Source organism: Euleptes europaea, chromosome 17 (assembly GCF_029931775.1).
Source record: "Euleptes europaea isolate rEulEur1 chromosome 17, rEulEur1.hap1, whole genome shotgun sequence".
NCBI lineage: Eukaryota > Metazoa > Chordata > Lepidosauria > Squamata > Sphaerodactylidae > Euleptes > Euleptes europaea.
This window is the reverse complement of record NC_079328.1, coordinates 45,362,339-45,389,637: the sequence shown is the minus strand read 5'-3', so window position 1 is coordinate 45,389,637 and position 27,299 is coordinate 45,362,339.

Below are 27,299 nucleotides of genomic sequence, written 5' to 3'. Positions count from 1 at the left end.
AAGATGGAACACAGTTTCCAGAGGAATGTGTCAGACACATCATTAAGTTGCCCATTAGTAGGGTTGCCAGGTCCCTCTTTGCCACCAGCGAGAGATTTTTGGGGTGGAGCCTGAGGCCAGTGGGGTTTGGGGAGGGGAGGGACTTCAATGCCATAGAGTCCAATTGCCAAAGCAGCCATTTTCTCCTGGTAAATTGATCTCTATTGGCTGGAGATCAGTTGTAATAGCAGATCTCCAGCTAGTACCTGGAGGTTGGCAACCCTATCCATTAGCTACCTCCCCAGTTGGTAACGGAAACCGGAGTGCTCTATAAGCTGCCATTTTTTATCTTCACAAGACTGCAAAAAAAGAGGGGGGAAATCTCTTAAATGGTATAATTTGTTCTGCCGTTTCCTTCCACATAGATCTGGCCTTCATTTTCTCAGCTATCTCTACATTTTTATCCCATTTTAGAGAGTATGCCCGTGTGGTATGGGGCGGATGTGGAAACTTTGGAGCATGTTCCTATTCGCTGTCCATTTTATAAGGAGATTCATGCTAATTTTATTCTGCACTGGCTTAATAAGCTTCCTGACTGCTCGGATGCGCGATGGGCTAAAAAGCTGCTCACAGACGAAAATCCTAGGGTCTCGGTTGAAACTGCTAAGTTTTGTGCCGCCGCTATTAAAATCTGGCAAAATTTGTTTGGTAAAGTTGCTACAAATAATTTTACGCTAGACTAAAAACAGATTTTTCATAGCAAGTGTTTTAAGAATCAATTTGGGTAACGTTGTTGTATGATCACTCTTGTTTTATCGTATTTGTTGGGCTGTTGGAAATCGTTTTTTGTATATGCTTCTGTATGTCTGGCTGTTAGCCGTATTTTTAAATAAAGAAATACCACCCCACCTTTCTTCCGAAGAACTTAGGGTAGTGTACAGAATTACAACCCACTGTCTTCCTAACACCCCTGTGAGGTAGGTTAGGCTGAGACAGAGTGACTTCCATTTTCAATCCAAGGGTTAAATAGGACAGAGGGATATTTTGTGTGCGTGCGTGCATGTGTAAGAGCTGCGCTGAGTCCACCTTGCATACAAGATAAGGATCATATGAAAATTTACATGTTAATGGAACATTTTAAGGGGGGAAAATTGCCCTTTGTCAATTGATTGTATAAATATTTTATCGAGTGTAATATTAAGAGAAGGCAGGCGTGAAGGCATTCAACAGTGAGATTTCTTTCTTTCTCTCTTTTTTTTAAGAGGAAGAAATTAGGACATTATTGTTGAAGAAATAATATAAAATGGGGAGTTACAAGCACTTGATCTAAACTGTAAAAACCTTTCATGCGCCCTGGCAGCAAGAGCAGATTAAATCCATAATGAAATGGGTAACTTTAAGTCTGCATAAATTTCCCAAGCAGCCTCACTTTCCCGGGAATCTCTTTCGGCTAGATTAATGGCCGGCAGCCTGCCACATAATGAACTAGCTTGCCTTGGCAATGTGCTCATGAATTTATTATGGTGTCCACCAATGTGCTATACGGCCCGGACATCTTTATAAATCCTGGATTTAGAAGCGCCACGATGAGCGGCTTCAATCCTAATGGTAAGGTTGATTTATCGCCCACGGTTTGCTCCACCCTCCTCCCCACTTCCCTTCCTGACAGTTATAAAAAAGGAAAAAATACAGGTCATATCGCTGATGGAAATGAAATGTGAAGGTAATTAGATAATGCCAAATGGATATGGGAAAGGGGGCACTGTTGAAATGTTAAATATGTTGGTAATTTTTTTTTTCTTCTCTCCTTCGGAGCAATTATATCAGGTTGATTTATTTTTACAGTTGATAATCACTTAACTACCTGTGGCTGATTTTTACCAGATCTTGCGCCGATGGAAAGGGAGAAGTGAAGCTTTTCGCCAGTAATTGTTTATTGTAAATTCATTTATCTCCAAATACCTAATTTATTATGCAATTTACACACGTCACAGCTCGTTGCTGATGGAGAATAATGATTACCCATTTGGTTTTCTTGTAAAACTCCTTTTCTTGGGGGCTCAAGGGGGGAAAAAAGAATTGGCTGCCAGAACGACAAAGATTTAAACAATCTGTGCATTTTAATATATTTCAAAGAGAGAGAAGAAAAGAGAGAGGAGAGAGAAAGAGTGTAAAAAAGATCTAGAACCTAGTGTGGCTTGAGGATAAGACTGGGTAAGGAACTAATGACCAGTTTATCTTGTTACCATTCACAGGAAAGTAATGTCACAAATAAGGAAAACATATTAAAATTAATTTAGTATTGTACAATTAGGTCTTTTATTAAGTATCATTTTTTTTGGGAATTATTGTCATGAGTATCATGCCAAAAACTATTCATAATTTTGCAGCAGCACCCCTGCCAAAAAAAGGCCCTCTACCTTTTTGGGAAATGTTTATTTGTTCCAGTATATAGCCCTCATTTCTTTTTGCTTTCCATTGCCTTCACTTGCCCTCAGCAGCAGCTTGGAGAAACAATAACAGAGAACATGGTGAATGTTTGTGCAAAGAGCATAGTCAAGTCCATGCCCTGTGTGCAGCCATAGATGGAGAGGTTCCACTAGGGTTGCCAACTTCCAGGCGAGGCCTGGTGATTTCTTGGAATTGCAACCGATCTCCAGGCCACGGAGACCAGTTCCCCTGGAGAAAATGGCTCCTTTGGAGGGTGGACTGTACCTGGCTTTATACCCAATTGAGGTCCCTCCCATTCCCAAACCCCGCCTTCTGCGGACAACCCACCCCCAAATCTCCAGGAATTTTCTAACGTGGAGCTGGCAACCCTAGGTTCCATGCATTCGGTTGCCAACCTCCAGGTACTAGTTGGAGATCTCCCACAATTATAACTGATCTCCAGGCGACAGCGATCAGTTCACCTGGAGAAAATGGCCTCTTTGCCAATTGGATTCTATGGCATTGAAGTCCCTCCCCTCTCCAAATCCTGCCTTCCTCAGGCTCCACTCTCAAAATCTCCAGATATTTCCCAACCCAGAGCTGGCAACCCTATCCATGCCTAGGAGGAGGGGAAGTAACTGGGGAAAAGGGTAAAGGGTAAAGGAAGCCATGAGCTAGTGGAAAGTAGGGAAACAGAAAAGGGCTTTATTTTCCCTATAAGTACTTTGTGTGTGTGTGGTGGAGCAAGCTCCACAATGGCCACTGCAGAGGGAATTTGTTTCTTAAAGGTGCATGTGCTAATTCTATTATTTTGGGGTGTGTGTGAGGGGGTTTAACCCCCAAATCTACTTTTTAAAATTCGATTTCAGATTTTTCACAACAAGTGATCTTGGACCAGTCACCTCACCAAATCTAAGTCTGGCCTATCTCTGAAGGTTATTACGAGGATAAAACTGTGGAAGGAGAAAATTACACAGACAGAAAAGCGAGAAAGGAAATAAGAGGTTTCTTTTCTTTAAATTATTAGATAAATTTTATACTTTTTTTTTTTTAAAGAAAAGAAAATGGTAATCTATCCAGAACCAAGTTAAGTTTCTATTCCTGGAGGAGTTTGAAACTTGGCTGAAATCATATTTCCAAGCACAGGTAGCACTGCTTCTAAAAACTGCGATATTAGAATATTATACTTTTTTTTCTGAGGGTAGCAATGAAGATTAGATTGTCAACGATGTTTTTTTTAAAAAAAAACTTTGGAAGTGTTTAAAAGAAGTTTCAAAATGCGTGTTTTCAAGCAAGAGTGGGGAGGGGGATAAAAATACAGGCATTCTTATCAACCTACCTTCTTCCTCTTTTCTCTCTTTTTTAACGAATAGCTCTTGGTGTTTTGTTGTGGAAATGAGTCGCTCACCATTTCTCGGCATCAAACGGGCTAGGCAGCGAGACGGGTTTCTATGCATTCCTGGTGACAAGTTGATAATGATGCATATTTGATCAAATATTTGTTTTATAACTTTCCAAAAAAAAAAAAAGGGGGGAAAAAAGCAACATTCTTGTATACTTTTGAGCAATGTTTGTGTTTGGCACTAATCCGTATTTTGTTTGAGGCAAGGCTCATGAAAATGGGTGGTTTGGAGCCCAACTTCCTTACCTTTCTCTGGGACATCTCTTCCATAGGAGTTTTGTCTCATTCTTTTAGAATGGGATGAACTTCAGTTCTATCATGAGAAAGCTCAAGCTTATCCTAGCTTCAGGCTTGGATAAAACAATTGAAAAATTTGTTTGCTCAGTCCTTTGAACCATCTTGGGGTACAAAAGGTACAATTTTTACCCTACAAATTGGTTGGCACAAAGGGTATAACTACGTGATATGCCTGACATGTGCCAGATAACAGGGCCATGACTGGGCTCAAAGTAGGGTTGCCAGCTCCAGATTGGGGAATACCTGGAGATTTTGGGGTGGAGTCTGAGGAAGGCGAGGTTTGGAGAAGGGAGGGACTTCAATGCCATAGAGTCCAATTGCCAAAGCAGCCATTTTTCTCACATGGAGATAGGGTTGCCAGCTCCAGGTTGGGAAATACCTGGCGATTTTTTGGGCAGAGCCTGAGGAGGGTGGGGTTTGGGGAGGGGGGGCTTCAATGCCATAGAGTCCAATTGCCAAAGCGGCCGGCCATTTTCTCCAGGGGAAGTGTTCTCTGTCAGCTGGAGATCAGTTGCAATAGCAGGAGATCTCCAGCCACCACCTGGAGGTTGGAAAACCTACCTCATAATAACTTGATGAGATAGGCCAGGAGGTAGAGGGGGCTTTTCATACCTTTTCTCTGGCTCCAAAGGGTTGCCAACCTCCAGACAGAGCCTGGACATTTCCAGGAATTCCCACTGATCTCCAGACTACAGAGATCACTTCCCCTGGAGAAAATGGCTGCTTTGGTGGGCAGCGTGTGTATGACATTATACCCTGCTGAGGTCCTTCCCTTCCATAAAACCCTCCCCTTCTCAGGCTCCTCCTCCAAATCTTCAGGAATTTCCCCACTTACATTTGGGAACCCTATCCATGTGCCTGAAGGTCTATGTATGAGATTCTAATAACCCCTCTATGTTGAGGGATAGTTCCTTCTAGGGATGGAAAAAAATGTTCCTTCTGTTTTATTTTTATTTTTCTTAAAAAAACATTGCAAACAGCTTTCTGGTTTGACTCTGCACTGTGCTTGTATATTTTTAATGTGCAACATATGCATAGAATGTATGTCATTTCATACTAGGGCGGCCAAGTAAGGTTGGGAATACCTGGAGATTTGGGGGGTGGAGCCTGAGGAGGAAGGGTTTTGGGGAGAGGAGGAACTTCAATGGGATATAATGCCATAGAGTCCACTTTCCAAAGCTGCCATTTCTCCAAGTGAACTAATGTCTGTCACCTGGAGATCAGTTGTAATAGTGGGAGATCTCCAGCCACCACCTGGAAGTTGGCAACCCCATTACCAAGCCCCAGCTAGCTGGGGGTAAAGGGAAGATGACTGGGGAAGGCACTGGCAAACCACCCCATAAACAAAGTCTGCCTAGAAAACGTCTGGATGTGACGTCATCCCATGGGTCAGGAATGACCAGGTGCTTGCACAGGGGACCTTTACCTTTGGTGGTGGTGGTGGTGGTGGGGAATTCATCACCTCCAGCTCCCATAACCCACTGCTACACTGAGGGGTGGGTGGAGAATTTTTTTTTAAAAGGCAACATTGTTTGAGGTACTATGTCACTTCCAGTAAAAAACCAGAAGTGCCATAGGGTAACTCTAGGAATTGCTGGTGACTCTATGGTAAAACCACAGAGTGCAAGCACGGCCACCCCCACCAGGCCCCCATCCCTTCCACCAGTTGCCAGACTTGGAAACCTTGTTTTATACTTGTGTGTGTGTGTTAAGTGCCGTCAAGTCGCTTCTGACTCATGGCGACCCTATGAATGAAAGTCCTCCAAAATGTCCTATCTTTGACAGCCTTGCTCAGATCTTGCAAATTGAGGGCTGTGGCTTCCTTTATTGAGTCAATCCATCTCTTGTTGGGTCTTCTTCTTTTCCTGCTGCCCTCAACTTTTCCTAGTATGACTGTCTTTTCCAGTGACTCTTGTCTTCTCATAATGTGGCCAAAATACGACAGCCTCAGTTTAGTCATTTTAGCTTCTAGGGTCAGTTCAGGCTTGATTTGATCTATAACCCACTGATTTGTTTTTTGGGCAGTCCATGGTATCCGTAACACTCTCCTCCAACACCACATTTCAAAGGAATCTATTTTCTTCCTATCAGCTTTCTTCACTGTCCAACTTTCACACCCATACATAGTAATAGGAAATACTTAAGAAGTATAAAATGCTGTTTTACTAATGCACAGGTATTGCTGAAGAACTAAGCCATACATTTTACAGAAACAGTTTAGCATGAGTAAACAGAATATGGCTTACGGTTTTGATAAGAGCCACCAAGGGGTGGAGACTTGCGTGGGAGAGAATGTTCAGAAGGTATCGCCAACCTGTGGGCCATGGAAATGGAGAAATCATGTGGTATGTTTTCAAATCTAATTGTGTGAGAAGACCTAAGTGGAAGTATTTAGCAGGGAGTTCCAATGAATTCAGGCAGCCCGGGGTTCAATTCACAAAAGGAAGAAACAAAACTGAAAAGAGTATTTACTAGTTGAGACAACAGGAATGAGAATCTGACAACCGTGGAGGAGAAACTGACAATCATTCGCTCTGATTTTTTCTGACTGTCATCATTCCATGCCTACTCAATGACCCGGTAGTCCATCAGTTGCCCGTATTTCGGCTTCCCGGTGACGATGGTAATAGCATGCCAAAAATTACATTTCGCTGAACTTTAAGATTTAAAAGATAAGTACTGTTCAGTTGACTAATCAAATAGTCATAAAAGCTCTTTTCTGAACCATAATTACGTTTATTCAGTGCTGTCCTTGATTTATATTTTTATTTTAATTGTCAGCTCTGCTCCGCCATGATGCTAATAGAAATCTTATTGCAGCCAATATGGACTAAAATGATGTCTATGATTATTAATGAGAGCAATAAGGAGGTATCTTCATATAAAGTCAGCACTAAAGGAGTAATTCATTTCACCTGATATAATTGGATTGTAGCATTTAAATAGCATGGGACTTCCTTTTAATTGTGATGAGTTGCTGCTTCCTCCTTTTAGTACAGCATTGAACTCTTCCTCAGCTCCGTTCCCCCCCTTCTTTTATGAAGTAATTAAACATGAATTGCCCAGTGTCTCTTAATAAATACTTCTGAGGATTTAGTAGCTATTAAAGACAATGGTTGCCTGTTAGAAATATTTATGGTAAGCACCCATGGTTAGCGGTGGAAAGCGACTGCGAGGTTTAGAAAAGATAAGCCCGCCAGGAATCACTGTGTGGGAAGGAGAGAAATAAATGACTGGGAACATTGCGACTCTCTTTCCCCAACCTACATAATTCTGTTCAGAACACTGAGAGATCTTAACATCTTGAAGGAGTAGAGTTGCCAGGTCCCTCTTTGCTACCGGTGGGAGGTTTTGGGGGTGGAGCCTGAGGAGGGCGGGGTTTGGGGAGGGGAAGGACTTCAATGCCATAGAGTCCAATTGCCAAAGCGGCCATTTTCTCCAGGTGAACTGATCTCTATCGGCTGGAGATCAGTTGTAATAGAGGGAGATCTCCAGATAGTACCTGGAGGTTGGGAACCTTACAAAGGAGTCAATTTTCTTCCTCCCTCCTTGACTGACTCTCAGCTTCTTTCGACATTCCAAGGGCATGCGCAGGATCGGTTCTTCCCCCCTGCCCCAAGATCTTTTTCTCTTTATTTTTTAATTGACTAATATTTTCCACATATCTAAGGCCCTGCTAAGGACACAGAGGCTCAGCTTTGGCTGTGGGTGGGCCTTTGCAAACAGACAGTCAGCTACAAAGTTTGCTATTAGGCAGAATGGTTCTATGCAGGTATAAGAGTGATTTATTTGCTGGGTGTCAACCTGGACTCACTAGAAGGACTGGTTGTCACCTGTATGGTATGGCAGTCACAGCGCTGGACATGGGAGATCTAGGTCCAGATCCCCACCAAGCCATGAAGCTCACCTTGGGCCAATCAGGGGACTGGAGCAACTGCCCTACGAGGAACGGTTGAAATGCCTAGGGCTGTTTAGCTTGGAAAGAAGACGGTTAAGGGGAGACATAATCGAGGTCTATAAAATTATGCATGGTATGGAGAGAGTGGACCGGGAGAACCTTTTCTCCCTCTCTCATAATACTAGAACATGGTGTCATCTGCTGAAGCTGGAGGGTGAGAGATTCAAAAGCTACTGGTGAACTGGCTGCCAAGATCCTTGAGATGCAATGGTTCCTTTCGCAAAATGTTTCTGACTGAATTGCTGCTCAGAATTCCAGCCTAGATCCAGATGAGGTGAAATTTGGGAGCCACCAAATTCCTGTTCCAGCGCGTTCAAAACCAGAGGTTCAATAATCAACAGTTCATAGCCATCCTCTGGAAGATTCACACTGCGTGATTTCAAGTTATCACCAGAAGGAAGCAGAGTGAGATAAGGTGGGAAAGGGAGACAATATATTTTAGTCGAGCATACTAAGGATGTGTCACCAGATTTATGGCACGAATAAAACTCAAATGAATTAAAATCTTGGCTGCAACCTCAATATTAGTAGACTGTAAGAAAAAGGCCTATTAATTCATCAGACATTGATCTTCTGGGAGGAAATGTGCATTAATTAGGAAGGTGCCCAGTTTCTGTGGCTTTTGATTTCTGTACTGAAACTCATCCTTTCAACAGAGTTATTTGAGAAGAACATAATAAAGGCCATGCTGGATCAGACCATGGCCCATCAAGTCCAGCAGTCAGTTCACACAGTGGCCAACCAGGTGCCTCAAGGAAGCCCACAAACAAGACAACTGCAGCAGCATTGTCCTGCCTGTGTGTCACAGCATCTAATAAAATAGGCATGCTCCTCTGAGACTGTAGACAAAGTGGAACACTTTGTTGTATTGGTGGCCATTCGGTGCAACATACCCATTGGAAACTATGGATTTTTCCCAGCAAGAATAAACTGAAAATCAGAGGTTTTGGCTTAGCAACACTAATTATTATTAAAATTAATTAACTCATGGTTCATAGAATCATAGAATCATAGAGTTGGAAGGGACCATGTAGACTACTGGTTCCCAACCAGGGGTCCGTGGATCCCCAGGGGTCCACGAGAACTAAATTAAGGTCCACGAAACAAAGTTATAAACCATAATAAATTAATATTTTCAATTAAAAGTTCTCTATTATAAAATATATATATTCAAATATTATTCTAAGTTTAATGTTTAACTAACAGTTATGATTAAAGTTTATTTTCAAATTCTCGGAATTTTTATTTTGAACCTTGGGGTCCCTGCACCGAACAAAAAAGTCCTAGTGGTCCCTGGTCAAAAAAAGGTTGGGAACCACTGATGTAGACCAACCCACTGCACAATGCAGGAAATTCACAACTACCTCCCCCACACACCCCGTGACCCCTACTCCATGCCCAGAAGATGGCCAAGATGCCCTCCCTCTTATCATCTGCCTAAGGTCATAGTATCAGCATTGCTGACAGATGGCCATCTAGCCTCTGCTTAAAAGCCTCCAGGGAAGGAGAGCTACCACCTCCTGAGGAGGCCTGTTCCACTGAGGAACTGCTCTAACTGTTAGAACATTCTTCCTAATGTCTAGACGGAAACTCTTTTGATTTAATTTCAACTTGTTGGTTCTGGTCCGACCTTCTGGGGCAACAGAAAACAACTCAGCACCCTACTCTATATGACAGCCCTTCAAGTACTTGAAGATGGTTATCATGTCCCCTCTCAGTCTTCTCCTCTCCAGGCTAAGCATACCCAGCTCCTTCAACCTTTCCTCATAGGACTTGGTCTCCAGACCCCTCACCATCTTTGTTGCCCTTCTCTGGACACGTTCCAGCTTGTCTACATCTTTCTTAAATGGCGGTGCCCAAAACTGAACGCAATACTCTAGGTGAGGTCTAATTGGGGATCTGCTTTGTATTCATAAAATGCCTGATTTAACACAAAGATTTCCAGTTTAAGCATCTCACATCACAAGGCTAACAAAGGCCTTGAAGAATTGCTGTCAATAACAGTAGGTGTTCTTTGGGATAGGGCAGCTTCTTAGGTTACATGCTCCCTGCAATGGATGCAAGCAGCAATGCACGTGCTTAATGCTTGAAATCTGCAGTCAGTCACCACTCCTGGATGAGTGTTTATATATGACATGTTTGTGTCCTGTCTTCAGATCCTCCCTGAAATTCTTGTATACCTCTCTGTCTCCCTGTTTCCTGCAGGTATGGTTGCCAGGTCCCACTTCACCACCGGCGGACAATTTTTGGGGCAGAGCCTGAGGAGGGCGGGGTTGGGGAGGGGAGGGACTTAAATGCCATAGAGTCCAATTGCCAAAGCGGCCATTTTTCTCCAGGTGATCTGATCTCTATCGGCTGGAGATCAGTTGAATTAGCAGGTGATCTCCTGCTGCTACTACCTGGCAGTTGGCCACCCTACCTGCAGGCCAGATTGGCCAGGGATCCTGGAAGGTTCCCCCCCCCCATCTTCTGGGCATGGAGTAGAAATCACTGGGAGTGTGTGTGGGGGGGGGTAGTTGTGAATTTCCTGCATTGTGTTGGGGGTTGGAGTAGATGACCCTGGTGGTCCCTTCTAGCTCTATGATTCTATGATTCATTTGATCTCAGTCTGTGTGTAAAGTGCCACCAGGTCACAGCTGTCTTATGGTGACCCCAGCAAGGGGCTTTCAAGGCAAGAGATGAACAGAGGTGGTTTGCCATTGCCTGAGACCCTGAAGAGCCACTGCCAGTCTGAGTAAACAATAGTGATATTGATGGACCAGTGGTTTGATTCAATGTAGGGCTGTTTCAGTTTGGAGCTGTGGCCTCTGCTATATATGAAATGACCCAGCGATTGTGGGAATGAGGAATGTGTAAAGATCTGTACCAATAGCTCAGGAGGCTTCTGCAAGTCTGCTTTCTTTTGGGATGTCAACACTTCAGAGGGGCTCCATTCCTTTCTTATCCTCTGTTCAAATACTTCTAATTAAGCTTTCTCTGAAAATCTAACCCATATAGGGTTGCCAGGTCCCTCTTTGCCACCAGTGGGACGTTTTTGGGGCAGAGCCTGAGGAGGGCAGGGTTTGGCCTGAGGAGGGCGGGGTTTGGCCTTAGAGTCCTATTGCCTAAGTGGCTATTTTCTCCAAGTGAACTGATCTCTGTCGGCTGAAGATCAGTTGTAATAGCAGGAGATCTCCAGCTAGTACCTTGCGGTTGGCAACCCTATACCCATAACAAAATTTATGTTCCAAAACAGGGACCTGTGCACCGGCTTTTCATTTTTGTATGTGGAATGCTTTTCATTCCTCTTCTTTGTCGGAATTATTACAACTGTTCGTGTTCTTCATTCCATTCTTGTGTCATTCCCATTGATTTTGACGGGTCAACCATTTCAGCCTAACACCCACCCACCCATTCAATTAAGAAGGAATTTTAAGGGATCACACCTTTCACCCAAGGAGCCCTCCATGCTAAACATCAAACAGATGGAAGAAAGATTCCCTTTTTAGATAAGCAATTAAAGTTTTCATTAGTGGTGTAGGCCAGTTTTCATTTGCAGGTGAGCCCAAATAATAATCCACAGAGGGCTGCTTATCTAAAAGTCCATGCACCTCCAATGAAAGCGGCGAGGACACAAATATAGAACCAAGGGAGGAGTTTCTCATTAATAGTAGTAGTAGAAGAAGAGTTGGTTTTCATATGCCGACTTTCTCTACCACTTAAGTCAGAATCAAACCGGCTTACAATCACCTTCCCCTCCCCTCCCCACAACAGACACCCTGTGAAATAGGTGGGCTGAGAGAGTGTGACTAGCTCAAGGTCACCTGGCTGGCTTCATGTGTAGGAGTGGGGGAAATAAATCCAGTTCACCAGATTAGCCTCCGATGCTCATGTGGAGGAGTGGGGAATCAAACCCGATTCTCCAGATGAGAGCCTACCGTTCCAAACCATCGCTCTTAACCACTACACCACACCGACTCTTAATAGTCACAATCATCCAAGAATTCGATCATTAAAATAATTACTTGTAGAATGTCCTAGAGCCTTGCAGAAACTACACCTTAAATTATTACTGTCAGATACAAGTGAGGCCTTAAGAAATGGAGTTCCTAGTTTTGCTTGGTTATCAATAAAAATAAGACAATGCTGGAGCAAATCTATACAATAGCTATGGAAGAATGGGATGGATATTGTTTGGAATTTATAGATCGCTATTTTGTTTCGACCCTATGCATTTCTGTGTATTGACCATTTCAGTAATGTCTGGGTTTTTTTAATATTTGAATTTTGTTTTATCCTGAATATTTGTGTTTTCCCATATATTTTTGTAATATTGTGTTTTATTTGATGGTCCATGACTGCAATAAATATGACTGATTATTAAAAATTGCTTCAATGCTCTCTAGCTTTCCTCCAGAGGAGTCCTATTTGTGTAAATGGGATTGCTTTGGAGCAAGGAGGGTGAGCATCGCAACCATCTTTTCTCTTGTCTTTTAATTTAGCTGGTTCTGGAAAGTGCTTGAAAGGTTCATAGTTCAACAGGCTGGCCACCTGGGAGTGATGATATGAAAGTTAGCTCATGCCAGTGATCTACAGCAGCAGGGAAAAATGCATATACCAATACCCAAAGCATGCTGAAAGGGGGGGGGGGTCTCTCTCTGAGGACAAGTTATAACTATTTATCCTTTACTAGGGATTGCACACATTTCTCACTTAACACCTGTCAGGAGGGGGCCTTGGGGGAAGTGTGGAAGGGAAAGGCTTACAGGACGTCTGCTGAAGGTACTTTCTGGTTAATATCCTTTGATTTATTCTTTTAGGGGTTTCTGCTCTGGCGCCAAAAGAAAAATGCCATTTTTTCCCCCCTGTTCCTAACCTTATGCTCATCTCCATGATTCCCGCTCTGTGCGAACATCCTGCATTCGCCAGTGCCGAGAGCAAGGCTTCTACAAACTTTGTAGCCTGTTTTGCGAGCCAACTAAGACAATTTTATTCAACCTTAGGTGGCTGGGTAGCTCAGATCCTGAACCCGAGAGGAAAAATACTTTACTCAAATCCATCAATAAAGATACTTTACTCAAATACTTTACTCAATCCATCAATAAATCTGAGGTCTGGCAAGCTGTGGTTCACTTGGCATTTGTTAATTAACTCTAATCAGATTGTTCGTTCGTTCAAGTACCTGAGCAAGGAAACAGAAAATGATTAAGAAATAGAGAATGGCCATTTTTGCTTGCCACCAGAGGCAGCCAAAGTTGACAAGGGATTTATGCATGTATGTATGTATGTATGTATGTATGTATGTATGTATGTATGTATGTGTGTGTGTGTATGACTTACTCAATGAGGTTAGAGACAGATGGATAAAGCTTTTTATTCAAGAATCTGTCTCTGAACAGGATAATCTGAGGGTTCTTTTAGCAGGGGTGGATTTTAATACTACATTGGCAGTCGTCAAATTTCTTTCTCAGTCAATTAAGATTTAAAAATACTAATTTCCTTACGGGTTATTTAGATAGTTCCTTTTTTTTTGGTCTCAGTGTGACATTGTTCAGGGCCAAATTGGCTACATGAACAGTAGCATTAAAGTATGTATGTATGTATGTATGTATGTATGTATGTATGCATGCATGCATGCATGTTAGGGTTGCCAACCTCCAGGTGGTGGCTGGACATCTTCCACTATTACAACTGATCTCCAGGTGATAGAATCAGTTCACTTGGAGAAAATGGCTGCTTTGACAATTGGACTCTATGGCATTGAAGTCCCTCCCTTACCCAAACCCCGCCCTCCTCAGGCTCCACCCCCACAATCTCCAGGTATTTTCCAACCCAGAACTTGCAACCCGTATGTATGTATGTATGTATGTATGTATGTATGTATGTATGTAGTTAGTTAGTTAGTTAGTTAGTTAGTTAGTTAGTTAGTTAGGCACATTTGTTTATTGACACATTTAAACCCTATCTTTCCTCCTGGTTCAAGGCCGATTACATTTATGCAATGTTTTCCTCCCCATCTGGGGACTCAGGGTTGAAGGAGACAAGCCATGAGCTAGAGGCCAAAGGGGCAAAAGTCCTCTAACTCTTGCTCTGGCTTCAGCTAATGCTGGAGGCTCTCTCTCTGCCTCTGGCTACACCACTAAATCTCTGCAGCCGAGGAGATCAGTCCAGATCTTCTTCAGCTTGCAAAACGAAGATGTTCCCAGCCTTCCTCTGTTGCCATTTTCCAACCGAAGCATCAAGGATGAGAAAATCATCCCTTGCAACCAACATTTCTCTTGGCCATTTTCTTTTCCATGTCAGTTGGCAATGTGACCCAGTTGGCAAAGAGCCAGAGTAGTGTAGTGGTTAAGAGTGGTGGACTCTAATCTGAGGAACCGGATTTGATTCTCCGCTCCTCCATGTGAGTGGCGGAGGCTAAACTGGTGAATTGGGTTGGTTTCCCTACTCCTACACACGAAGCCTGCTGGGTGACCTTGGGCTAGTCACCGTTCTCTCCGAACTCTCTCAGTCCCACCAACCTCGCAAGGTGTCTTTTGTGGGGAGAAGGAAGGGAAGGAGATTGTAAGCCAGTTTGATTCTCTTTAAATGGTAGAAAAAGTCAGCATACAAAAACCAACTCTTCTTTTTCTTCTTCAGCTGTTCAGGACCTGTGCATGAACAAGCTTGTGCTTATTTCAGTGGGTGTTTGTATGGGTGTCTTTCTAACACTGAACTCACTGTACCCCGTCATGCACGGTCTGTGCATATTCACCCAGACCCGATTAGGAAGCTTTGATCATTCGGTTATTTGGGTTGAGAGCCCGCCTCATGCCTGAAGGTGACATCCTTCCCAACGAATGAGTGTCTCTCACTCATGCACAAGAGCACATACAATTTGCATTACTGTTTCCTTCCCTGGGGCTGTTTGCCTGCCATTTATACTGCAAGCGACTTTGCCCCCTTTCTGGCACTGGAGCCCAGAGGGAGACATGTGGGGTTTGTCAATTCTGCTTCCCAATTCGGCAACAGTTTCATCTTGAATCGTAGGTCAGGGGGTGGAGACCTTTCCTGGGTGTCGGGGGGGGGGGGCTTTTTTTGTCTCTCTTTGCTCACCCCCCACCTATGCAAATGAGGCCTTGCTTGGTTTGCTGTTGGGGGCTCCCCTCCCTGCGGGGTTACTTACGCGGCAGATGCTTTGCCAATCCTCTTATTGTACAGATATTGATCCCACCTCTCCCGTAATGAACTGTAACAGCTACTCTATTACTCCTGGCCACCTGATTGGCTGAGGGTAATATGAAATTAGCTGGTATGCATTGGTGCTGTCAGTATCGATTTCACTATCCAGATTACTTGTTACAAAAGAATAGAGCTGTCTGGGCCGTAATTGAACAAGTTAACTCCTTGTCTCATAAAATGTAAGCCTATATTGATTGCCTACTGTAGTATGCAGAAGGAGGAAAGTTGTAATGGTATTTAATCGCCACGGTGCTGAGAGGGCCCCTTCCCCCCCTTTCTTTCTCCCGTCATCTTTGAGAACCACGTGATGGATGCAGCGAGAAAAGCTCGAAGCCCCTCTGCAAAAGCGCACGTTGGCGTGAGCCCTGTGCATCTTTCTTTCCCCCTGTTCTTAGACCGAGGTCTTGAACAATAAAATCATAAAACTTCAGTAAGACCCATCTCTAAAAACACCTCCCTTCGTCTCTTCTCTGCAGCCTCCAGAAAACGAGCAACACAATAAGTATGCTGAAGGTCAGGGTCCTCGAACAGGAACTGAACCTTTTGCTCCAAATAGGGTTGCCAACCTCCAGGTACTAGCTGGAGATCTCCTGCTGTTTCAACTGATCTCCAGCCGACAGAGAGCAGTTCACCTGGAGAAAATGGCCGCTTTGACCATTGGACTCTATGACACTGAAGTCCCTCCCCTCCCTAAACCCTGCCCTCCACAAGCTCCACCCCCAAAACCTCCCGCCAGTGGCTAAAAGGGACCTGGCAACCCTAGCTCCAAAGTTGCTCGAGAAGATGTGGCCCAATGGTTAAAACATAGTATAGTCCCTTTAGCCTTCTCCCGTCAAACAAATTTATTTAATACAGTCCAAGACCAATAAAAATAGAATCAATACAATAATTCAAACTTCCAAAATATCAATTAACTCATGGGAAACTAACATTTAAAATCGTAGAGTCACAGAATTATACAATATTTTATAAAATTATAGCTAAAAGGCCTATATATGGCTTACCCAAATTTTTCTAATCTTGTAGGCTAAAAGTTATTGCTTAAAAGCCTATATATGGCTCACCCAAGTTTTCCTAAACTTATAGGCTATCCAACCAAATTTGGTGACCTTGAAAGTGATTCTTATCTGTTACCATTAGTGAGAGGAGAGACCTATTTTTGCCGGGATGGCGGGAAATTATGGGGGTAATCAGAGTTTCCCTAATATGACTATAGATCTTACAATTAAAAAAGATATGCTCTAGGATCTTTGAGAACCATGTGAGAGATGCGGCGAGCCCCTTTGCAAACACACACATTGGCATGAGAGCAGTGCATCATGGGAGCTGTAGCCTAAGGGGAATGGCCTCTTACTGGATGAGGGTGGAGCTGGAAACTAAATGTTCTTATAAAGTAATATATTTATTTGGTGTACGCAATAAAAACATTTTTGTCACTGGTTGATGTTACAATGCATGCGGAAACATGGAACACTTTGCACCAGATACTTGTGGGAGCACATCACCATGCTGAAAGACCCATGATTGGGGTTATTAATTTACAACTAGCCACACAGGATGTAAGGTTTTTAAATTTCTGATATAATACCTTGTAAAGAGCATTTCCTAGGGATGCCAGCTCCAGATTGGGAAATACCTGGAGATTTTTGAGACGGAGCCTGAGGAGGGTGGGGTTTGGGGAGGGGAGGGGCTTTTATGCCATAGAGTCCAATTGCCAAAGTGGCCATTTTCTCCTCCTCCTCCTTCTCTTGCAGAGAGATGAGTGTTGGACTAGGTCACTAGGACCTTGGAGACCCAAGTTCACACCCCCATTCAGCCACTCAACTCATTCAGTGACCTTATGCCAATCATTTTTGCTTCCCCTAACCCCCTTGACAAAGAAAAGAACCATAGTTGCAGTCTACAATGTAGCAGCAGAAAAAGTCAAGGATGAAGAAGCCATTATTGGTGAAAGCGCCTATTACCCGGAAGACGTTTCCATTTGATACCTAGTGCCAGCTTGGTCCCTTTTGGAACTCCCGCAGCACTTTAGTCCAGTGGACAAAGCAGTCCATTTCCTAATATGGACTTACCATAGGAAAGAAAAGTATTCACAATTTTTGTTACGAGGAACAGCTCTTACAAAGACTATTACCATATATGGAAATTCCTAAGGACCTAGAGGAAAACTCATGACGTAGGTTTCTTGTACATAGAATTATTCTTTGTTATTTGTTGTACCACGTTTTCCTGTCTGATGACCGTTCACTTGTAGATATTGTTGCACACTATTTGTATTAATTGTTTCTCCTTTGAATATATGTTTAGAACAGAGCCGAGTGCTGGTTATTTTTGCTTAACCACCTGGAGGTTGGCAATCCTAATTCTCAGGGAAATGGTAAGGTTTCCCCACAAGAATTCTCCAGAGCTTAGAAGGACCCAGGCCATGGAAGCTATTATCCATGATCGATCATCTCATTCTTCAAATTTACCAAGTTGTGAGGGGAGGATAAGAAAAACCACAGGTAAGAGAGCTAGTGGAAGTTTTTTCCCCCCTTTATTTACTCTCCATAGCAAACCCTTCAGTTAAAGGGATTCTGGGAACTGTTGTTTTTCACAGATTTGCAAGTGGAACTTTGAATTTTGTTGTTTCTCTGATTTCAAGTGTAATGCCTGATTCACGTTGATCTTTCTATGTCGTCTACCCACATTTACTGTTGCACCAGACATTCAGTAGTAGGTTACACTGGCTTAGGGTTGCTAGGTCCCTTTTTGCCACCGGTGGGAGGTTTTTGGGGTGGAGCTTGAGAAGGGAGGGGTTTGGGGAGGGGAGGGACTTCAATGCCACAGAGTCCAATGGGCAAAGTGGCCATTTTCTCCAGGTGAACTGATCTCGATCGGCTGATCAGTTGTCATAGCAGGAGATCTCCAGCTACCACCTGGAGGCTGGCAACCCTACACTGGCTCCAGATATTTTGTTTTCCTTTGTAAGATTACCATTCCTGTTTTTGGTTGTTTGCCTGAATTAGAAATAAAACCAAATAAATATATAAACAATCTTCCCGGGGATACCACTGTAAAATGAACAAGAAGATTTTGTGGTTGTCTATCTCAATGCATTCTTCTCCTCCCCCCCCCCACTTTCCTTTAACTCTTTTAAAAGTAGATTCCACCTCTATGCTGGAGACAGAATGTATATCTTTACCAAACAAATTAGGCAACAAAACAAACCCCAAACCCCACTCCATAGAATTTAGAGGGGGGAAATCTCTTTCCCTGAATAAAAAATCCCTTGCCCTAAATATTTTTTTACCAAGAGAATTTTCAAAGCCATCCTCAAATGTTTTGCTGTAGTGGTTCCTTTTGTCCAGACTTTCAAACTGCTTATACCCTTTAGCTGTTCACAAGCTACAGAACAGAAATGGCTTTGTAGGTGATATTTTAAAGGGTGGGTTTTTTTCCCTCTCTCTCTCTCTCTCTCTCTTTCCAGGATTTCCCAGACTCCTCTTCTTCTGTCTTGTTTGTTTGCTTGCTTTTTGCAGAAGTCCTTCCAATTTCCATCCAGCGCCAACACAAACCTCCGCCTATTATGGCTGCTCAGATCTACATGCAATTGTATACCTAATAACCTTGCCCCCTAAGCAGATGAGTATTTATTTCAGTCAGTTACCCTTTATAATTACTGTATTGAACCTAGTTGTCTATAAAATGGATGGTTTGCTTATACAGTTTACCCAAATAGTTCATTAGGGGTTAAGCAAAATGAAATCCCATTTGCAGGGCGTATAATAAATTGTTTCATCTGTGAATTTAGCTGTTCTGCCTAATGCAGACAAGGATGTTACAGTGGTTCTCCCTTGATAGGGTTATGGGTTAATGAAATGCTTTTTCTGTTGCTTATTTTCCTCTCTTCTGTGCTGAGTGATAAGTAGCTAACCAACGAAGCTTGTAATTGCAATCTTACAGAAACCGGCCCGATCTGTATATAAATCTCACCATCCAATTACAAGATGTAATAATTTTGCACTCAAGCTAGTAATGAGGTCTAATACTCGCGCACGTGATAATCCCCTCTGGATGCTGGCTTGATCAGATGTTGGCTTTGTAATTAGACGGGCAGAAAATCATTATTTCATGTTCAGGAAAAAAAAATGAGGTTGGTGGGAAGTTAATTTTCTCTCCGCTCTCTGAAGCGTAGACAAGAATTTAATGATTTAATCATGATTGTTAGCTCTTTTGCAATCAATTTGTAATGATTGTGTAGAAACTCTCTTCCAAGGGAAGCTGCATTGGGGAGGAGTAGGCAAACAGCCGGCTTGGAGGGTTGATTATAAACAGTATCGCATGGCTTCGGAGCCCATTAAAATAATCTCGGCGATGACGTCCGGAGCTTTATGCCGCAGCCGAGTAAGCTGGTGATGCGGCCCGAGTTGTGGTGGTCTCTGTTTGATATATTTCTTTTTTCCTACTTGGTGTAAGCAACAACTGCGGGATTATCTTGAAAAGTTAGCTAATGCCACTAATGCACTGATATTAGAAGCTGGAATGCCATCTTGATAGTATCACTCACCAGAGAGTCTTTGCTTTGATGCCTCTATTAAAAGTTCATTATTTCAAGACATGGTGATCAAACCGGTTGTCTACTGATATGGTTGGGAATACTCGAGGTTGTGCATCGAAATCGGAAGAGCCTGCAGGAGGCACTATTTTTTTTGCCAATTTATTGGTCAACCTTGACCCAAGCAGTAGATTTTCACGGAAAATGCCTCTTCCAAATTCGGGCATGTTCCATTTGTGCTTTCTTTCTCTCCACCCACCCCCCAAAAACCTAAATTGTTCTCATTAAGTAAAGGCCAGGATATTTGGAAGCATGAAGGATTTGCTTCTGTGCTTCCTGGCATTTGTTGTTTCAAGGCTCGAAAAAAAATATTGTTGTGTGCATGTGTGTATTTACTTCTTGTTGCACTGTAGCAAGGCTCCCATAAATCTTATATAAGTATGTCGTTGTTCTTGTACTGACGGATACAAAGAGTTTGAGAAATTCACTTGACACGGTCTTAACCTTTGCCTTCAGATGTTAGGCCTTTTATTGAGCTTTCAAAAGATCTCTGATTTTCAATGAGCCTCCAGATAATGATTTTGGAAGTCAGCTATTTCAGAATATTGTTCCGCTTTAAAAACTCTCCATAGCGTAGCCGTGATGGTCTACAGTAGAAGAACTAGATTCATATCCAGTTGCACCTTGAAGACCAACAAGTTTTTAAGGGTATGAGTTTTCGAGACCCAAAGTATCTGATAAAGGGAGCTTTGACTCTCAAAAGCTTATACCGCAAAAAAGTTATTCATCTCTAAGGTGCTATAGGATTGCCAGGTCCCTCTTCACCACCAGCGGGAGGTTTTTGGAGTGTAGCCTGAAGAAGGTGGGGTTTGGGGAGAGGAGGGACTTAGAGTCCAATTGCCAAAGCGGCCATTTTTTCCAGGTGAACTGATCTCTATCGGCTGGAGATCAGTTGTAATAGCAGGAGATTTCAAGCTCCCACCTGGAGGTTGGCAACCCTAGGTGCTACTCGACTCAAATCTACCTGTTCTGCTTTAAGGAATCTCAGGTGATGTCATTGATAGCTTTAGGTAATTCCCATGTTTTATTTGTTTGTTTAGATTTATACCCTGCCCTCAGTCCCCAGCTGAAGCCAGACTCAGGGCGGCTAACATCACAATATCAGGTACAATAAGATACTATAAAATTTATACCTGAATGGGCATCTAGATCCCAACTCTTGATATTTAATTTTAACATTCTGGCAGAATGGTTCCACTTATAGGGAATATTTAGGAATTTTGTTAGGCATCATCTGTCACAGTTCATATCTTGAGAGTTCCGTGTTTATACTGGAGCCCTGTCATTTACCTTTTTGGTGAGTATTTTCCAACGATTGCTGTTCTTCCTATTGAGTGTAATGGGACAGCTGGTATGTTGCATGGTTTCTGTATCAAAACTGAATTGCTCTGGGGCCAGTATATTGTCCTGAAGATGTATGGCAGTAGGGATCTTGTCATTGCTGGGTTCAGTCTGGCGAGACTGTGACACTTGACACTATCTCAGGTCTTTTACGCATGGCTGTTTCCCTCAGCGTCACCCCCTCTGACGACTTCGGGTCTTTGTTTGGATTATGCATGCTGTTTCTGACTGTCAAAGGTCACCTCGCTCTCCCCCGACGTTCCCCTGCATTTTGCTCTCGGTTTTAGAGAGCTGTTTTATCACAAATTTGAAAATGTAGTCAAAATGTGGGGAAACGCAGGGGGAAAGCGAGGCGACCTCTGACGGTCGGAAACGGTATGCATCATCAAAACAAAGATCTGAAGACATCAGAGGGGTGACCGTGAGCAAAACAGCCATGCATAAAAGGCCTTAACCTCAGCCTTCAAATGCTAACTTTAATAAATGGTCCTATGGAGCTGCCAAAAGACCTCTGAGTTTTGATGAGACCTTCAGAGATAACCATGGACAGCTACATGTAACAAGCAAGAGGCCTAAGCCCAAATATATCAATGTAAAGGGACTCAATAGCCCTAAGAGCAGCACATCACCTTAGATCACATTTCTACCAAGTCATGATGGATGTTCTTCTTGCTTTTAATCCAAGTGATTGATTACTGGACCTTCTTCGGTGGTATCTTTAGAGGGGCCACCCATTTTTTCATCTTATGTTGAGTAAGCTGGGCTGCTCTTTTCTAGATTTTGTTGGTGCTTCTAATTTTTCTTGTTCGCTGGTTGCCTAATGAAGCCAAGCCAGGAAGTCTCCTAATTGGTCCATTTTGGCACCATCCTGCTGCCACAAAAGCCTGTTTTTCATGCCTATTTAATGCCTCAGAAGTGCTTTCAAGTGGTCTTTGATAAATCATTGTAAGTGTTATCCCAGGCACTCAATAGCTGTACCTGCTGGAGAGTCTCTTTCTGTTCCCAAGGCAGCCGTTCCCTCTTGCCTTATTTTACCGGTGACAGTAATTCATTCCACTTGAGCTGAGTAGCTTATTTCACATTTATTTGCCCATTATGAGCAGTGTCAGTCTACTAACCCTCCAGACAGTAAATGGTTTGGGGAAAATACACACACACACACACAACAAATATTAGGCTAAGGGGTCAAAAACAAAAAAAGGAGAGGGAAATCGAAGCGTTGCATGTTGAGCCCAAATAAAAACACCATGAATAAATAATGGCTTAGAATTATCTCAATCATCTGGTGTATGCAAAAATCAAAAGTGCGGCATAAACCTGTGTTATTCCTTTGAGAATGTGCCACGCATATTCTGTCTCTCTTCCCTTTTTCTTCCCTGCCAGCCAGTTTAGCTGCTTCAGTGCAGAGTTAAATAAAATATTACCCCCATCAGGTCAAGAAAATAATTAGTCCTGCATTATTGCCTCTTTCCTCAGCAATCAGACCTGGCCCATATGTATTATGCATGGTCGGTACCTTATACCTCAGGAAAAGAAAGGCAGATGTGTATAGAGTATGTGGATGGATGAGTTTGGCCTGAATACAATACCCTGAGAGTGAGAGAGAGCACAGTCAAAAAAAAAACAAAAAAACCCTACCCCATTTTCTGGATACCTGAGCTGCCCTTTCACTGTGGCAATTAAAGCGAGAAGTGTGAGGCTTTAGAGACCAAATGAGCCGAGGTGAAAAATGAAGGAATTGAATGACAATGTGTGCTTTCAAGATATAATGGACTAGCATTAAAAGAGAGAGAGAGAAGAAGAAGAAGAAGAAGAGTTGATTTTTATATGCCGACTTTCTCTACCATTTAAGGAAGAATCAAGCCAGCTTACAATCACCTTCCCTTCCCACAACAGACACCCTGTGAGGTAAGTGGGGCTCAGAGAGCTGTGACTAGTCCAAGGTTACCCAGCTGGCTTCATGCGGAGGAGCGGGGAAACAAATCCAGTTCACCAGATTAGCCTCTGCCACTCATGTGGAGGAGTGGGGAATCAAACCCGGTTCTCCAGATCACAGGCCATCGCTCCAAACCACCACTCTTAACCACTGCACCACGCTTGCTTCCAGATATCTACATTGGACCCTCCTCTCTGTCTCTCCTCAAATCCTTCCTTAAATTTGTAAATCCCATCGGGCTTTAACCTCTCAGTCCCCCTTCAACACAATTGAATTCAAATATGGTGGATAGGGTGGCCAGCCTCTATTACAACTGATCTCCAGGTGACAGAGATGAGTTCCCCTGGAGAAATGGCCACTTTGCAAGGTGGACTCTATGGCATTATATCCCACCAAAGTGCCTCTTCTGAGTCAAGTAATGGCAAACCACCTCTGAACGTTCCTTGCCTTGAAAACCCTATGGGGTCACCATAAGTCAGCTGTGACTTGATGCCTTTTCTGTAAGGCACTCAGGGAAGCATACACGATCCTTCCTTCCCTGTTTTATCCTCCCCACTACACTGTGTCCCAACTTAGGTCACCCAGTGAGCTACCCAGCAGAGAGATTAGATCCCATGTCTTCCAGATCTTAACTTTGCATCCCCCTGTCCTGGCTAGCCTGATTTTGCCAGATCTTAAAAGCTAAGCAGGGTTGGCCCTGGTTAGTAATTGGATGGGAATGCCAGGGTTGTTGTGCAGAGGCAGTTAATGGCAATCCACCTCCAAACGTTTCTTGCCTTAAGTCGGCTGTGACTTGACTTCACTTTCCACCACCGAGAGCCTTCTTGCCTTGATCTGGATAACCCAGGATAGCTCGATCTCATCAGATCTCAGAAGCTAAGCAGGGTCAGACCTACTTAGTACTTGGAGGTGAGACCATTGAGGAAGTCCACGGTTCCTATGCAGAGACAAGCAATGACACACCACCTCTGTTCGCCTGCTGCCTTGAAAACCCTACGGTGACATAGCAGTGGTCTCATAGTACGCTGAGAATTTCCAGGAGACCCCTCAACAATGTCAAACTCTGCTTGAAGAAAGTAGTGTTTGCCTTGTTGTCTGGGTGTAGAGGGAGTGATTGCTGGGGATGAGTCTTCCACAAGAGAAAAACCATCCTTGGCCCTGTAAGAAGCCATCTGATCACTGACAGTTCAGAATCATGTTTACATCTGATGGCAACCAACCACTTAACAACTCCAAACTCAGCCATTGGGAACAGATCCAAAGCAGCCATTAAGAAGACACAAATAAGTACTTTGGCTTTGAGAGTGTTTTATTTAAGTCAATGGTAATAATTAGAGAAAATAACTGCTGAGAATAACATGAAGTGTGTCTGGCCAAATACAGCCCTTGTCTCCTGATCCTTTTGTTTACTGGTACATCAACATCTTCACAGGTTACAGGGTTTTTTGGGGGGGGGACTTCTGAAAATTCGTTTCATACATTTTCATGGCAAGAACGACAAACAGCTCTGCATTTTCGTTTTCAATACAAAAATGATGATGGGAGTGGGGAGGTAGGAGAGAAATGTTTTTTTTCAAGGAAAATTTCAATTTTTTATTTGCTTTTGTGTTTTATTCAATTTATACCCAACCATCCCCAAAAACAAGTCGGGTTCAGGGCGGCTTCCAACAATCACACAATAATATAATTTCAAAATCAGGCACCGTACACTCATAATAAAATTCTTTCTGAATAGATAGATAAAAACACTTCCCATTTAAAACAAGAAATTCTATTTTATTATCTCTTTGGCATCCCCAGTGATTGTAGTCAGTTGTGGTCGGGGGTGGGGGTGGATAAAGGTGGGAGACCTAGGAGGGGAGAGGGGAAAAAAGAAGAAAAAGAAGAACGTATTGTATGAATGTTTACCTTTTTAATCTAATTCATTGATGATAACTATTCTTCTGTTCATGTAGCACTACGCCCCCCTTATTATTACTACTTTTTTCTATTTTGTTTCCAAGCATGATAGTATCACAGGACTATATAATCAGTCCTATTTGGCTGTGTAGTGATGTCACAAAGGGAAAATGAAGAGCATTCAGAGGGGGGCAGTGCTTCCTTGATCAGTCATAGGTGTTCCCAGTCATCTGGTGGTAGCTAAGGCGATGGGATGATGTCACAAATGAGAGTACTCAGCCAATGCAATTTGGATCTGAGACAATATCACCAAGAGGGCAAACAAAGGCAACTGAGAGACCCCAGGGCAAGTGAGGGCAATGTAAATGTATAGGCTGAGAGTTCCAGTTATTCCATAAGCATGATCAAAAATAGGGCCATTTTTGAACACTGACAAAATATTTGAGGGGAATTAAAGGGCTTTTTGGCAGGCTTGTCAGAACTCAAAAACTTAGAATGGTCAGCCCCGGATACTGCTTGGATAGGAGGCCACGAAGGAGGCATTGAAGTCCCTCCCCTCCCCAAACCCCACCCTCCTCAGGCTCCACCGCCCAAAATCTCCAGGCATTTCCCAAACTGGAGCTGGCAACCCTAGTTGCTATGCAGAGGCAGGCAATGGCAAACCACCCCTGCTTATCACTTGCCTTAAAAACCCCATGAGGGGCCACAGTTAGCCAGCTGTGACTTTTCGGCACTTAACAAAAAAGAGGCTCCCCCCAGTTCGGTCTTAGAAATAATGAATATTTAATACATAATGAGTCAGAGACCACAACTGGCATGCGTGTGGCTGTCGCATCTCCCTCTCCCTCAGCCAATCATCCAAACAACTTGCTTGCAGACGGCGCGATCAGATCGCATCATCCCAAACCTTGCGAAATCTTCTTGGACCTGCGAGAAAGCACCTCTACTGCTTTAGTGATAGGTCACGACAAGCAGATGTTTTCAGTTGTGCTTGAACTGTGCGGTAGTTTGGGGAAGTCAACGTAGATGTCTGTTAAGGGGAGGGGAGTGGGAGAGGAAGAAGAAGAGGACCACCAGCCTCCCCATGCATGTGACATGATATTGGTTCAGACCCCTCTGCTCTGTTCGCCCAGCAAGCCTCTGAAAGAACATTAATGCTCTCTTATTCCGAGCTGTTGGGTATTAGCTATTCATCAAAAAATGTGGCTTTTGTGCATTTTTTATTATAGGAATCAACATTACCAATGTTAATATAGCAGGGGCTGCTTTTCTGCTCTGAGAAATCTAACCTGGAAAGACATCTTCTCTTTGATGTTTCTGAGCCACAACAATATGCATTTGAATGTGGATAAAAGGTGTCCTTTAACAGAAGATCCTCTGAGTCATTGCTGATGAAATTCAAGAGTAACCTTTGGGGGGGGGGAGGACGTTTTGAAAAGGGGTTGTGGGAGGAAAAAGTCATGTGTGGAGGAAAAGAGATGTTTTCTATGACTTTCCTCATGTTGTTTGTGATAATGGAAGAAGAAGAAGTAGTAGTAGTGTTGGTTTTTATATGTCAACCTTCTCTACCTTTTAATTAGATTCAAACTGGCTTACAATCACCTTCTCTTCCTCTCCCCACAACAAACGCCTTGTGAGGTAGGTGGGGCTGAAAGAGGTCAAAAAGAACTGTGACTATCCCCAAGGTCGCCCAGCAGGCTTAATGTGGAGTAGTGAGGAAACCAACCCGGTTCACCAGATTAGAGTTCGCCGCTCATGTGAAGGAGTGAAGAATCAAACCTGGTTCTCCAGATTAGAGTCCACTGCACCTAACCACTACACCAAGCTGGTGATGTCAACCTAGTGTTTAAACCCCTGGACTTTTAAAAACAAATATATTCTTAGAGTAAGAGAATGTGTAGAGTTAGTGTCCATGTGTATGTTCCTCATTTTGTGACTATTCTTATTAGGACAGGGCCCAGAAAAGAAAAGAGGCTACTACTGGACAAGTGAACCCACCATATCTTTTTACAATTCTTTCCTAGCACCATACTAGTGAGAAGATACAGAGATTTATAAAAGAGTAAACACATACAGGTTTCAAATATTTTGAGCAATGTCCTTTTCCTTCTTACTGTTCAGTTATCCATTTTATTCATATCTCTGGTGATTTTTGCTGGGTTGTTCTATCCTAGCTCCCCATTGTAGACTTCTTGACCATAACGAAAGATTCCAGGTTTTTACCATCTCAGCAGAAATGCCCGGAGACTTACGATTTGAA